We start from the raw sequence: 12936 nt of genomic DNA on the forward strand, positions 1-12936 counted from the left end.
GGGAAGCTTCCTTCAACCTACCTTTGTCTCCCCTTGGGAATGACCCCATCAGATTCCTTCTAGAATGGCATCATGGAAAGGTTCAGTAAGAAGCTGGTAGGTTGGAAAGGAGCCATTCTTAGCCAAGCTAGAAAATGTCAACTAGTTAAATCCATCCTCCAAAACTTCCTGATATATGCTCTGATCTTTTTTACCATATCGGTGAAATATGCCAAGAGCATGGAGAAAATCCAAAGGGATTTTTTATGGATAGGAGCAGAAAGGAATAAAAGGTACCCCCTTGTTGCTTGGGACAAAGTTTGCCTCCCCAAGAAGAACAAAGGTCTAGGAATCAGGAAGCTCATTCACCTCAATAAGGCCCTCCTGGCAAAGAAAATATAGCACATCTTTAGTAGCATAGGGGAATGGAGAGACACTATGGTTAATAAGTATATTAAAAGGCCCTCTATTCAGTTCACCCTATTCAGTGAGGATATCCCAAGAGGTTATGTTGTTTGGAATGGTTTCTTAAAAGCCAGGGACTTGGCTAACTCAAAAATCTCTTGGAAGCTGGGTAATGGGGAGAACATATTGTTATGGTCTGACAGTTGACTCTCTTAGGGCCCCCTTATGAACATCCCTAGCTATGGTTTCTAGGATAATGATTGCATCAACCTTTATGGGCTCCAAGTTAGCAATTACAGGACCGAATAGGGGTGGAGGGACCTTTCCATTATCTCAAAGGACCTCAAACCAATCATGATCATGCTTAATTCCTTATCCCTTAGCAATAATAAGGATGAATTTTTTTGGAGGGATAATGCCAATGGGCTCTATTTGGTTGCCTCTAGGTACTCTGCTTTATGGAGCTTAAAAGAGTCTCCCCCTTGGTTGAGGGCTTGGATCCCTAGCCTCATGCCAAAAGTCAACATGTTTTTTTGGTTGGCTCTTTAGGAAAAAACTCTAACATAGGATAATCTCATCAAAAGAGGTTATATCATGTGCAATAGATGTGTTTTGTGTAAAGAAGAGTCAGAGATAGGTAACCATATGTTCATTCACCATTCTTACTCTAGGATAGTTTGGGGCATCCTCACCCAGGATTGAGGCCATAGCTGGTGCTTTCCTTCCAACCTTCTAGACATTTTTTGTCAATGGCATGGCATGTTCAATGGGTCTGCCTTATAGGAAATTAGCTCTTGGATCTTGCCCCATTTTTGTTGGAGCATATGGAAGGAGAGAAACAATTAGATTTTTAGAGATAGGGAGGAGATGGCTTTAGTTGTTGGGAGAAAGATCTTTAGTAACATAAAGGAAAACTTTTCTATGAGGAAGGGGGGGATTTCGAGATAGGAGGTAGGAAAAAAGAGAAGGTAAAAGATAGAGTGAGGAAAAGATAGGAAGCCAAATGGATCCTCCCCCCTGAAGGCTAGCACAAAGCCAACTTCGATGGAGCCTCCAAGGGCAACCCTAGCTCCTCGAGAAGTGGAGGTGTGATAAAGAATGAAAATGGAGATAGTATTGTGGCTTTTTCTCTCCCACTTGGATTTCAAACTAATCATTTTGTGGAAGCCAACACCATGTGCAATGTAGTAAATCTAGCTTTTGAAATTGGTGTTACCAATTTATGGCTCGAAGGGGACTCAAATAACATTATAAAGTGCATCAATGGCAACTCACATCCATCATGGATGATTGCAAATCTTATTGATGAGACTCATGTGACCCTCAAAAAATTTAATAGAATCCACGTCACTCATATTTTTTGGGAAGCAAACCAATTTTTGATAGGTTTGCGAACATTGGGGTTGACACAGACCAAAAAATGACTTGGCTTCCCAGAACTTTTTTTCCGGTAGATGTTAAAAGTCTAATTGACTTTGATAAAATCCAAGGAAGTATGGAGAAAATCAAGCTTTAATTATGAATATGAAGGTTTTAAGAAATAATAGTACTTTTCAAAATGGAAGCATGGGAAATCGCAAATGCAGTGATCCATTATTGATTAATCAATATGCTTTGTGGGTTGTTTTTCGCAATCGCTTTTGGAGCAGTAGCAAGGTTATTTTTCTTTGTTTATTGCTAACTCTCGGAGGTTTCTTTTAGTAATAGAGTGAAGAGCACATGAGTAAAGAGGGTGTCCAGTGTGTAGAAATGGTAGGTGAGAGATGTAGAAAGGAGCGAATGGGAGATTTTGAGAAATAAAGAAGTAGGTCAAAAGTGTGGGAAAAGCTAGAAGAGGGTGGGGTTACCAATTATATCATGAAGTTGCATAGATTCAATCAGGAGTTGACCAAATGTATGGTGGGGTCCTGGAAGGATGGTAGGGTGAAGGTGAATGGGGTCTACTTCTGAATAACAGAGGAGGTGATAGTGGCTGTCACCAAAATCCCTATCAAGGGTTTTAAATTCTTCAAGGATAAGAAGCTCTTGGCCAATGCAATTAGGGACTTTGTGGAGAGCGAAAAGAAATTGAAGGTGCTAAAAAAGATTGACACCTACTATGTCCCTAACTCCATGAAGAAGTGGTGGAGGTATGTTTTGAAAGCTATTATCAAGTACATAACTTTGGACCCTAGGTTTGATAGAGCCCATACCCACCACTTTGTTATTTTGAATCATTTCTGGCATAATGCCTTTATTTCCTTTCCATATTATCTGTTAACCTCTATGAGCAAGGTGGTGGATAGCTTCAAAAAGAAGCCCACCACTAATTTGGCTCTACACGAGGGGCTACTATTACTTATTCATGAGCACTTCAAGGCTCAAACTATAAGCATCGCTCCCCCTCAGGCAAAGAATGTGGAGTTTGGTAGTTCTAGTTACTCCTCTAACTCAGATGATATACAAAGCCTCAGCTCTAAGAAAGGAGGGATCTCTTCTTCGGGGGAAACAACAACTTAACAAGCTTAAAAATTGCCCTCCCTCATAACCCCTAGCAAAAGAAGCCCTAGGGATCTCGGGCAGAAGCCTCCTAAGAAGGCTGAGGAGGGAGACAGTGATGATGAGGAGGAGTCAGTGTCTAAGGAGGTGGTTAAGGAGATGCAAGAGGAATTTAAGGATGAAATTGGAAGGAAGAAATGCAAGAGGGAGAGTTTGGAGGAAGTGCGCCCTTAGTTTGAGGAGGCATCTATGCTGCCCCTATCTCCTATTCATCTTCAACTTGAGGAGCAAAAAGAGGAGAAAGCTGGGTATGCAAAAGGGGAAGTGCAGACCAATGATAGGAGAAAATCTTGGATAAACTTCAATGTCAAGATTGTGAAGATGGGCATCTTCAAGGAGGCCATGAATCCCCAAATCCTCATGGAAAATCAAGAAGAATAGTGGCTAGAAGAACTCATTGACCCGGTGATTATGGCTATTTCAGATAGAGCCAAGGAGATAGGGATGAACCTCTTGAATAATGCTTGTAATAGTATGACTAATAATTTTTGATCAATCAAATGGCTTTTCCAATAGCTAGAGGAGGTCAAAGAATAGGTGAGACATATTGAGGCAACAAGGAAAGGGTTGGGTGCTAATAGGAGGATGGATTTGGCCGATAGGCTCAGTCTAGCAGAAAAAAGGATTCATAACCTGGAGAATTTCAATCACAACCTAGTGAATCAGATGTTCTCTTTGTTAAGATCCATTAACAATAACATCATCTCCCTTATGGGCTAGATCAAAGATAGAGAAATGTAGAATGATGAGAAAGGTAATGGCAGGGATGAAGCCAGAATAAAAGATGACTTTGCAAAGGACAACATCATTCCTAATCAGGACTAGGAGAACCAAAGGGCACAATAGCTAGAGGTAGAGGAGAATCAACTAGCTGGATTGAAAGAACGAGGAATAACTCTCGCCTGTTCTTTTGTTTCTCATTGTCTTTTGGCTTTTTTTCTGGCTTTAGGCCGTGGTTTTGCTTGTCTTTTTTCTTGGTCTTTTCTCATAACTCTACTTTTTGGCTGGGCTTTATGCTTATTATCAGCTTATGAACTTATACTATTTTGTCTAGGCTTTCACGCTTATTATCAGCCTTTTATGTTTTAACTATTGGATTTTAGGATCCCTATAAAACCTATTTATCTAATCAAAAACAATAAAGGTCACCCTTGTGAGTTTCAAGTAGGTGAACTTATGCTTAAAGAGAATCCAAAAAATTAGCAACATAGAGAGCAGAAGGGGAAGTTTGAACCTAATTGGTTAGGCCCATACATTATCACAATAGTATTTGGGTCCAATGCTTATCAACTATCTATTCTTGAAGGGGAAGAACTTGCAAAGCCTATCAGTGTCCTACATTTGAAGAAGTTTTATGCTTAGAGGCTCATTGCTTAGCTATCTTGTAGATATTTATGATTCTAAACAAAATTATAAAAATTAGAAAATGTCTTGAAAAAATGATCATCCTAGTGAAAACCTATCAATAGGTACTTTGATGTATCACAAAAAATACAAAAATACAATTTTTTTTTAATGTCCTAAAAAAATATGTTAAGTGGTAAAAACCTATAAACATGCACTACTTGAGACCCTTGCACCTATGTCTATTAGTCTCAATTATCCACTTCATAACACATTTTCTAGCTTGGGATTGTTTCTTGTCCTCATCTCGCAAGCACAACTACTTAGCCTATTGAGGTGTCCCTATGCATTAGGGTTTCTTTGAAAACTCACAAAACTATGTTTCTCAACACTACCCACCCCTAACTTGACATCAAGTATTTCTCAACACTTCTCAAATAGTTTACCTTCAGTCTCTAATGTTGTGATATTTCTCACTATTAGATTCAAGTCTTGAAGAAATGGCCAAGTGACTTACACACACACACACACACACACACACACACACTTAAAATCTTAAACAACTGAGCTATGTTGATCTTCATCTACTTTATGTGTTGTCTATGACAATTTCTTTGCTATGTGTTCCCTCCTGAATAGTCTTTCAAGGATGTCATTGACTAGAAGACTAGGGGCATGGGGTATGTTTCCTTGATTTATGCTTGTGAGTATACTTTGTTTGCCTAAAGTGTTTCTTTTGAGCATTCATGCTTGTCCTATTTTGACACTTTTTGACTTACAAATGTATTATCCTTGACTATTTTTTCAAGAATGCACTTAGGGGTTATCCTAGCACTTATGCCTTGATACAGGTGTAATCTTGCTATACTAAACATAGGTAATCTAATCACATAGTCATCTTGACTTTCATGTCTTTGATGTTTAGATTGGATTTCCACATACCTATTTTATATTGATCATATTATATCCTCATAGTTATACTAGTGATGGTTGTGTGATCTCATGATGTCCTTGATGAATGCTCAATGATGAAATAAGAGTCTAAATATTATGCATTTCTTGCTAGTAAACCACTTTTCATATTAGTTTTCCTTATACATTCATTCTTGCATCTTTTTTATATGGGGAGAGCTCTCTCTTCATCTTTTTGTAGACATATCAGCTAACTACTTTCATATATTTCTTTTCTTTCTTCTAGATCATGTCTTTTTTATCTTCTTGATCTTTTCCTTCACCTTTTTCTATCCTATCATCACAAGGGGTTAATCTAAAAATCACATTAGATCTATCCAAGTGTTACATGTTTCAAAAACATAAGTCTACATCATACACATGAGAGCTAAACATCATACATGAGAGAGATACATGAGCATATACCCATAAGTATAATAGCAACACATATCTGAACAAGAAACAAAAATTGAAACATCATATGAAAAATTAAAATGTTGAAATATCCATTGGAATGAGACAAGTACACAAATCTATCAATCAAATGTAGTATCTCATATATATCAATGTGTCACAATACATATACAAATCTGAGATCCAAAATCTAGATATATGTCTCAAAGTACATGGAGTACACTCAAAATTGCTAGCCTAGACCTAAGTTTAACTCACACCCTCTACAGCTAGTGGTGGCCCTAGTGCTAGAGCCTATCTCCTATTTGATTGTGGTACCACATCCTCTGATTTGTCTACCTACTTTGAGTAGTTGGGAAGTCTCTACCCTGGTGGCATCACAACCTTATGGGCAGCATAATAGTATGTAGCACATGTTCCATGATGTGATGCCTCTCACCTAGAAACATCTTTCTCCTTGTTGAGTTGCTCTCCTCATGCTTTCTCATCCATGAGTTGTTGATCTTGTACTGCAATAGTGACTTGGGCTACCTATAGCTTTGCCTCTAAGGTCTAGATCCTTGCATTGTGATCATCATCTCCCTTGGTAAGCTGCTCTACCTATGCCTCTACCTACACTATTCTCTATCATCCTAGTGGCACCTCATCTTCCTCCCCCTCATCCTCCTTCTCCTCCCTCATGGCTTATGCCTACATGCATCTCCTCCCAAATTAGGAACTATCCCCAACATCCATCTATCTCCCACCTCCACCTCTACCTCTACCTCCACCTCCACCTCCTCCATGTCCCCTTACTATGGGAAGAGCATCTAGCTCTATAAATATAAGAAAGGGATGTCTCTACATCTTATATAAGTATGTTGGATCTGCCCCCACATCAAATACATCTGGATGATAATCCCAAGGAGTTTGTACCAAGGCTATTCTCTCTTAGATAACTGTCTAATAGTCTAGCATGGGTAACTAGCCTTGTGCCTCATCCAAGTTAAAATGAGCATAAGTAGTAGTCTCCACTGAGATCATTTGTGGCTCTACAAACTGACGCCATATCTAGCTAATCACAGATCTCCTTAAAATCTCTTAATGCTTGCCTACTAATGGTCTTCTATATCACATATACTCTAGCTACTAGGCATCTAACAATCTATGGTACACTCGATAAGGCTATCATGTGAAAGTTGTCAACTCACCAAAAAAAAATTGGTAACATGTAACATTCCCACTATGGGTATGTGGGACAAATCCTATGTATCCAAAAATGTAGGCCTAGCTCTACTCCTATGGCTATGCTTACGGTCAAATCACAACAATGTGTTCCCATGCCTAGATCTATGCTAACACTACTTTGTATGCCTAGCAGTGACCCCTATGTTACACTATATCATGTAACTCATGATACATATCAGCAAGTATAGTTGGCCCTCATGCCATCCTATGAGGCTATGTAATCAAATCTACTACCTATTGACCCCATCCTAGTGGGAAGCCCTTTTGTCTCCTATTTGTCACCAATTCCTAAGCAGTGGTGGGTACTCATCCCCATACTCATCAATGAGTTTCTCCCAACTCAAATGATGATCTAAGATGGTGACATCATGAAACATCTGTTGCATCGCTACTCGCCCCTCTGTTAGAGTTTGATCATAGTGCAGTTGTGACATATTACCACACCTAGCATCAGTATTCCTTGCATTGATATTATAATTTGAAAAGCATAAAAGAGAAATAAAACATACAACTCACTAGATCTCTATGGAAAGGTACTTAGAGGATATGATACACATCCTCTAAGGTGATCAAGGCCTCTTCGTGAAACATGTTATGCTCACTGTACCACTACTCAGCAAGCATAGTCAACAATCCATGATTCACCCATATATGGGGCATCTGTATAACCCATCTTAATCCCATGCTAGTTATGGTAGTAGTCTCATCATCCATCAGATACTATACAACACACAACCCCACAACTTTGGGGGCTCTGATAAGAAGGGCTAGAAACACCATCTGCAGCATAAGACATGCAAACATTAGTAACACATCAAAAACATGATCAACACATAAAAATTCAATATAAATTCTTCAAAACAAGTTGTGTGACATTTCCTACTATATATATGCAATATAAAATGTTGATTCAATATGGTATGATAGTTTTTGATATACTCATGCAATACTTTTATGTTGTGTGACATTTCACACCGGTCTATGCAACAAATCTGTATGCTCCATACGACATAGTTTTTACTACCTGCATGATAAATTTTTCAGTGCAAATTATTGTGCAATATTTTCTAAAGTGCTCATGCAATAATTTTTAAAATATCACATGATATTCTGTATTTTACTTCTAAAATGTGGAGAAAAGGTTTTACAAACTCCAAAAAGTAGTTAAAAAGTGAAAACTTATCGATGCCTCATAGTAGGCTAGCTGGTTGTGCATCTGGCTATGCTTGAAATGGTGTTGATGGGTCAGAATACCTACTATCACCATTTTCTCTCTCCAAATCACTCTAATCTCTCCAAATTCACAAAAGACATAATGAATTTGAAAATGACACTTGGACCCCTTTTATAGCCTTCTGACCTCATTTTCACCTAATTATTAAACTCCTCAAAATTCCAAAAAAATTGCACCCCCGGCTAATTTTGACATCCTAGATCCATTTATAGGATCAAAATCTAAATCCAAGTTCATCTTGATACTCAAAATTTCATTTTAAAATTCTATCTTTTTCTATGTAGTTAGCTGACCTTTTTGGGTCTAATCTTTGAATCATTATTAGGGCATCTTGATTTCTTCATGTCTTCATCACTTCTATGCCTTATATCTTCTTCAAATCACCTTTTCATGTCTAAAATCACTTTTCTACTTGACTTGACCTAATTTTTCATGCTTTATTCTTCATGGTCAATCTCTGGTCAAACTGGGGTTATTTGTGATTCCTTAAATAGTCACTCTTTGGTTTTAATCATCTATCTGTCACCTTGGACATTGCTATATCTTAATTTTCTATATCTCACTCATTTCTACATCCCCTTTCCTCCTTTTTATTTCAATCTTGAGGGGGCAAAAAATACTCTATCTGCTTTGCTAGGTATCAACATTCTTCTTGAATTTTGACATCATCATTTTCCTAGTGTTTAGTACTACCACTACCAGGCTATACATTCAAGATTTGCTATCTCTTTCTACATTTCATTCTTCAAAATTAGATATCTACATCTATTGGTGCCTACTTGGCTTTTATTTTCTTTGACATAATGTGTTCCTAGATCAATCACACATTAGTCAAAGAGGGGCAAACATAATCACCTAAAAATGTTCATCTAGACTATTAGCCCCTTTCTTAGTGCTTGGCCAAAGAAAGGGATCAAAATCCTACAGCAATGGATTGCTTAACCCAAGATTGGACATCTAAAGTGGTTCTTACCTAACTCTTTTGGACTTATTTAATTTATCAACTAGGGAAGTAAACTTGAAATGGTGTTTGCAAAATGTATGCTTCAAACTTATCTCAACTTAAGAAACACTCTAAGGAAATTCAAATGCTCAAGCTACAAGAAATTTAAACTAAAGATGAGAATCAAATCTATTTTAACAAAGAATGAAAGTATAGTTGAGAATTACTTCAACTACCTATGCTATAGGAACAACCCACTAATTCTATTCTTAGTGGTTGTAAGAAAAATAGAGTCTACCTTGGTTCTATTTACTGAATGTAAATCCTATACTAACTAATTAGTTCACTTCCTATGTGGGCCCCCACAGAGAAGTGAAGTACAATAACTCAGTGATGAAAAAATAAAATATTCCTTTTATTCATAAAAATTATAAAACATACATACTGATGAACAACGAGATTGTATTCAATACTCATCAACTTTTTCTATTGAAAAATTACTAAAACTTAACACCTCTGGAACACAAACTTTCAATTATTTAAGAACACAAACTAGGAATAAAAGTCCTAGATTTAAGAATCATCAACTACTAAAGCAAATGATGGTATTAATTATTATAATAGGTGCATTAACAATAGCACCAAAAATAATGGTAGTCTAGGATATCATGACCCTTGAATTTCCTCCACTCAGGGCTAGTCTAATAACACAACTAACTACTTTGACTCTTGCTTGGTTGAGTTGACCTCACTTTTATATCTAAAAAATATTAGCACTTCTAAAGAAATAAGATACATTAAGACTTATTCAAAACATGTTATCTAAATTAGTTTACCCTATGTCACATTGCTATAGGAGAACTACCCAACCTGGCTAAGGAAGAAAAAGCATCATTCTCACTATTTTGTAATTAAATGACATCTTTCCACAACATATTCATTTTGATACTAAAAAGTAATTAGGCACACATTTGTCTAAAATCATCATAAACATCATGTTCTTGAACATCAAAATCTTTAGAAAGTTTGTGAATTAAACTAAAAATGCAATGAAAAAATAGACCATATTCTAGTCTCATCATTCCCCCCAAATAAAACTTTGACTTGTCCTCAAGAAAACATAAAATTTTACACCTTGTAGCCATCCTAAAATATGAAGCAATACTCTTCCCTTTACCTCTTGTAGAAATGTTCCAATAAAAACCTTTATTCTCCTTGTACCTTTCCCATCTGTGAAGCTCTTTTGTCATATCAACTATCTCTAAATCTTACTAATTAGCAAGAAATGGGGACAATAATAGTGGAGGCTAAAAAGTTAAAGGGATCCAATCATTTTTCCTTTCTTCCCCCAACTTGGTATATCAGAGTGCTCACCAAGTAGCCATGATAAAACTCATTGGAGAATGAGGTTCTTTCTTCTACAGGTCTTCATTCAATCCTATCCATCACCATTGATTCCTCTACTTTGCTACAAGGAGATCTATTTCTACCATAGCTTTATATTCTTGATAGGGTGCATCCCTTAAAGGAGGAATAATCTAGTTTCCAAGTTTTGAGGAAGCAATTTTCATCCATTCATAGTACATAGTTCTGGCATCCTTGGCTTCAGGACTGAGAAGAAGTGGAGTCTCATATTCTACTTCTGTTAACTTGTGGTCTTGGTGTTCTTTACTAATTTCATTTTGGATTCAACACATTGATGCCATGAGTTTAATATCACCCACATAAGGTAGAGGGTTCCAATCTCTATTGTTAGAGACTGCTAAATTATGTAAAAAGAGTTCATAGAGAAATTTTTTGATGGCTATAGGGGTAGTATGGAAGGCTTGAAAGAATTCATGAGGAGTATTCAATGTTAAACTCTTACCCTATATTACATAGGTCATCTAATAACTAACAAATTGTTCTTTCAAAAAGAGAGCATAAATAGGAGAAGGAAAGTGACAAGACATTAATTTAGGAATCATGGTAGTGACCTTTGTAATTTTAACACTTAATTTCTCAATCTCCTCATCCTTTTTAGTCAAATCTTGAGTTTGATTGAAGATAGCTTTTTCTAAGCTCTCTCTCTCTCTGTTTTCCATTCTTCCATCTCTAAAATTAACTAGTTAGATAACTAGGAAATAATGCTTAACAATGAAATAGTGGAACCAAGATAGAAAGTGACATGTGTCTTAGATGAAGGATCTATAGGATTAGTTTGTTGAGCTGTAGATAATAAAGCATCAAGTCATTAAGAGAGAATCTATTTAGTGATAGTATTAACTATATCAAATTTTATTCCCACATCTTCTTCATGAAATTTTTCCCTTTGAGGGGGAGGAGAATTTGAAACTCAAACAAATTCATTGTCGTCATTGTCTTAATCTATAGAAATGATGGGTGATTAGGTAGAGGATTCTCCTACTACTACAAGTACTCATTCTACACTTTCACCTTCTTCAATTATGATCTTATCTTTATCAAAAGAAGAGGATTTCTTTTTAGCTACTTTTTTAGACATAGGGGATTGAAAAGACACACCCTCATTAGGTTTTACAGATGATTGGCTACTTCAAGTTCTACACCTAAAGGGTACTTCTTCTACCTCTAAAGTTATAGGAAGTCCTAAAGATGTATCTTATACATTCCCTTTCTTCTTCTTATGAACCCTAGGAGCTACAAGAGAGTCAACATTTGGGAAAATTTTAACATTCCCCTTACCCTTATTAGATTTTGGACCCAACCCAGAGGCAGAAGCCATGGGAGTAGAAATTGAGGTTTTCTGTGACCTCTTGGGTCTAATTGAGAAAGAGCCTAGAGCCAGGTTTACAAGGCTTTCTTGAGGTTCTCTTTCCTTTTTAACTTGCTTCACAGGTTTCCTAACAGGGTTTTGCACTTTGTTTTCAACAAAATCATCCCAAGATATCCCAAGTTGTTCCCTAAGGGATTTTTCTATGATGAGCTTAAAAAAATAGTGGTGTGAAACATCCTTCAGGGTTCTTTTTTGTACTACAGTGACTCTTTTTAATAGAATGTGATACATAAAATGAGGAACATACAAAGGGAAATCATCATGTCTTAGGTAACTCAAAATTTTGAAATGGGTGGCATGCAAATATGAATATCTCCTCTCACAAGTAAAGTATTTAACAACATAGATAGCACATTCATTAAATGGTTGTGGTAAAGATGTGTAGACTACACCTTATTTATAATCTATCTAAAGTTGTAGGTCTATGTGCACTATAAATTGGGCTCTAGATGACACTGCATCCAATGCATCTAAAAACTATTCTCTGGCCAGTAGCAATTCCATTATATCTACTACAATTTTGAGTGAAAATGGAACCCTTACTCCTCTAATTGTAGCAAAACCATCCCTCAACAATCACAAGAATTCTAAGGAAAGCTACTCATTCCATGTAGATAGTTTGAACATGTAATTTGGCAGGTAAATTGGGTCTCCTAGCAATGTTGTATGGTTAGCTAGTTCTTCTCTTAACAAGCCACCCCCATTATTCCTTAGAAGTGATTATAGAAGTAATTTCAAAAATAGAAAAAAACTTTCAATAAGATGAGAAAAAAAGTGATAGTACTTGTTTTAAGTAGCTAACATTTTTAGCATTAAAGATCACTTATTTTTGCATTAAGTACATACTTATCGATTCACAAAAATGTGTGACATAAAGATAGCAGTTGCATCACATTATTATTTTTATCATGTGGTGGCATATAAAGAATAATGAACATTTAATGATCAAAAAAAAAATGAATGAGATTAAATTAGGTAATAGCTCCTACAATTGCTATTGACAAAAGTAATAATAAATAGAACAACACATTAAGAAAAAGTTTAAACATGAGTATGTGTATGGACCTGTTAAGTTGTGTTGTCATTTTATATGGTCATGTAAGTTGA

This window comes from Cupressus sempervirens, chromosome 11 (assembly GCF_028749045.1).
Source record: "Cupressus sempervirens isolate cs-2001-9-10 chromosome 11, ASM2874904v1, whole genome shotgun sequence".
In the NCBI taxonomy this organism is placed as follows: domain Eukaryota; kingdom Viridiplantae; phylum Streptophyta; class Pinopsida; order Cupressales; family Cupressaceae; genus Cupressus; species Cupressus sempervirens.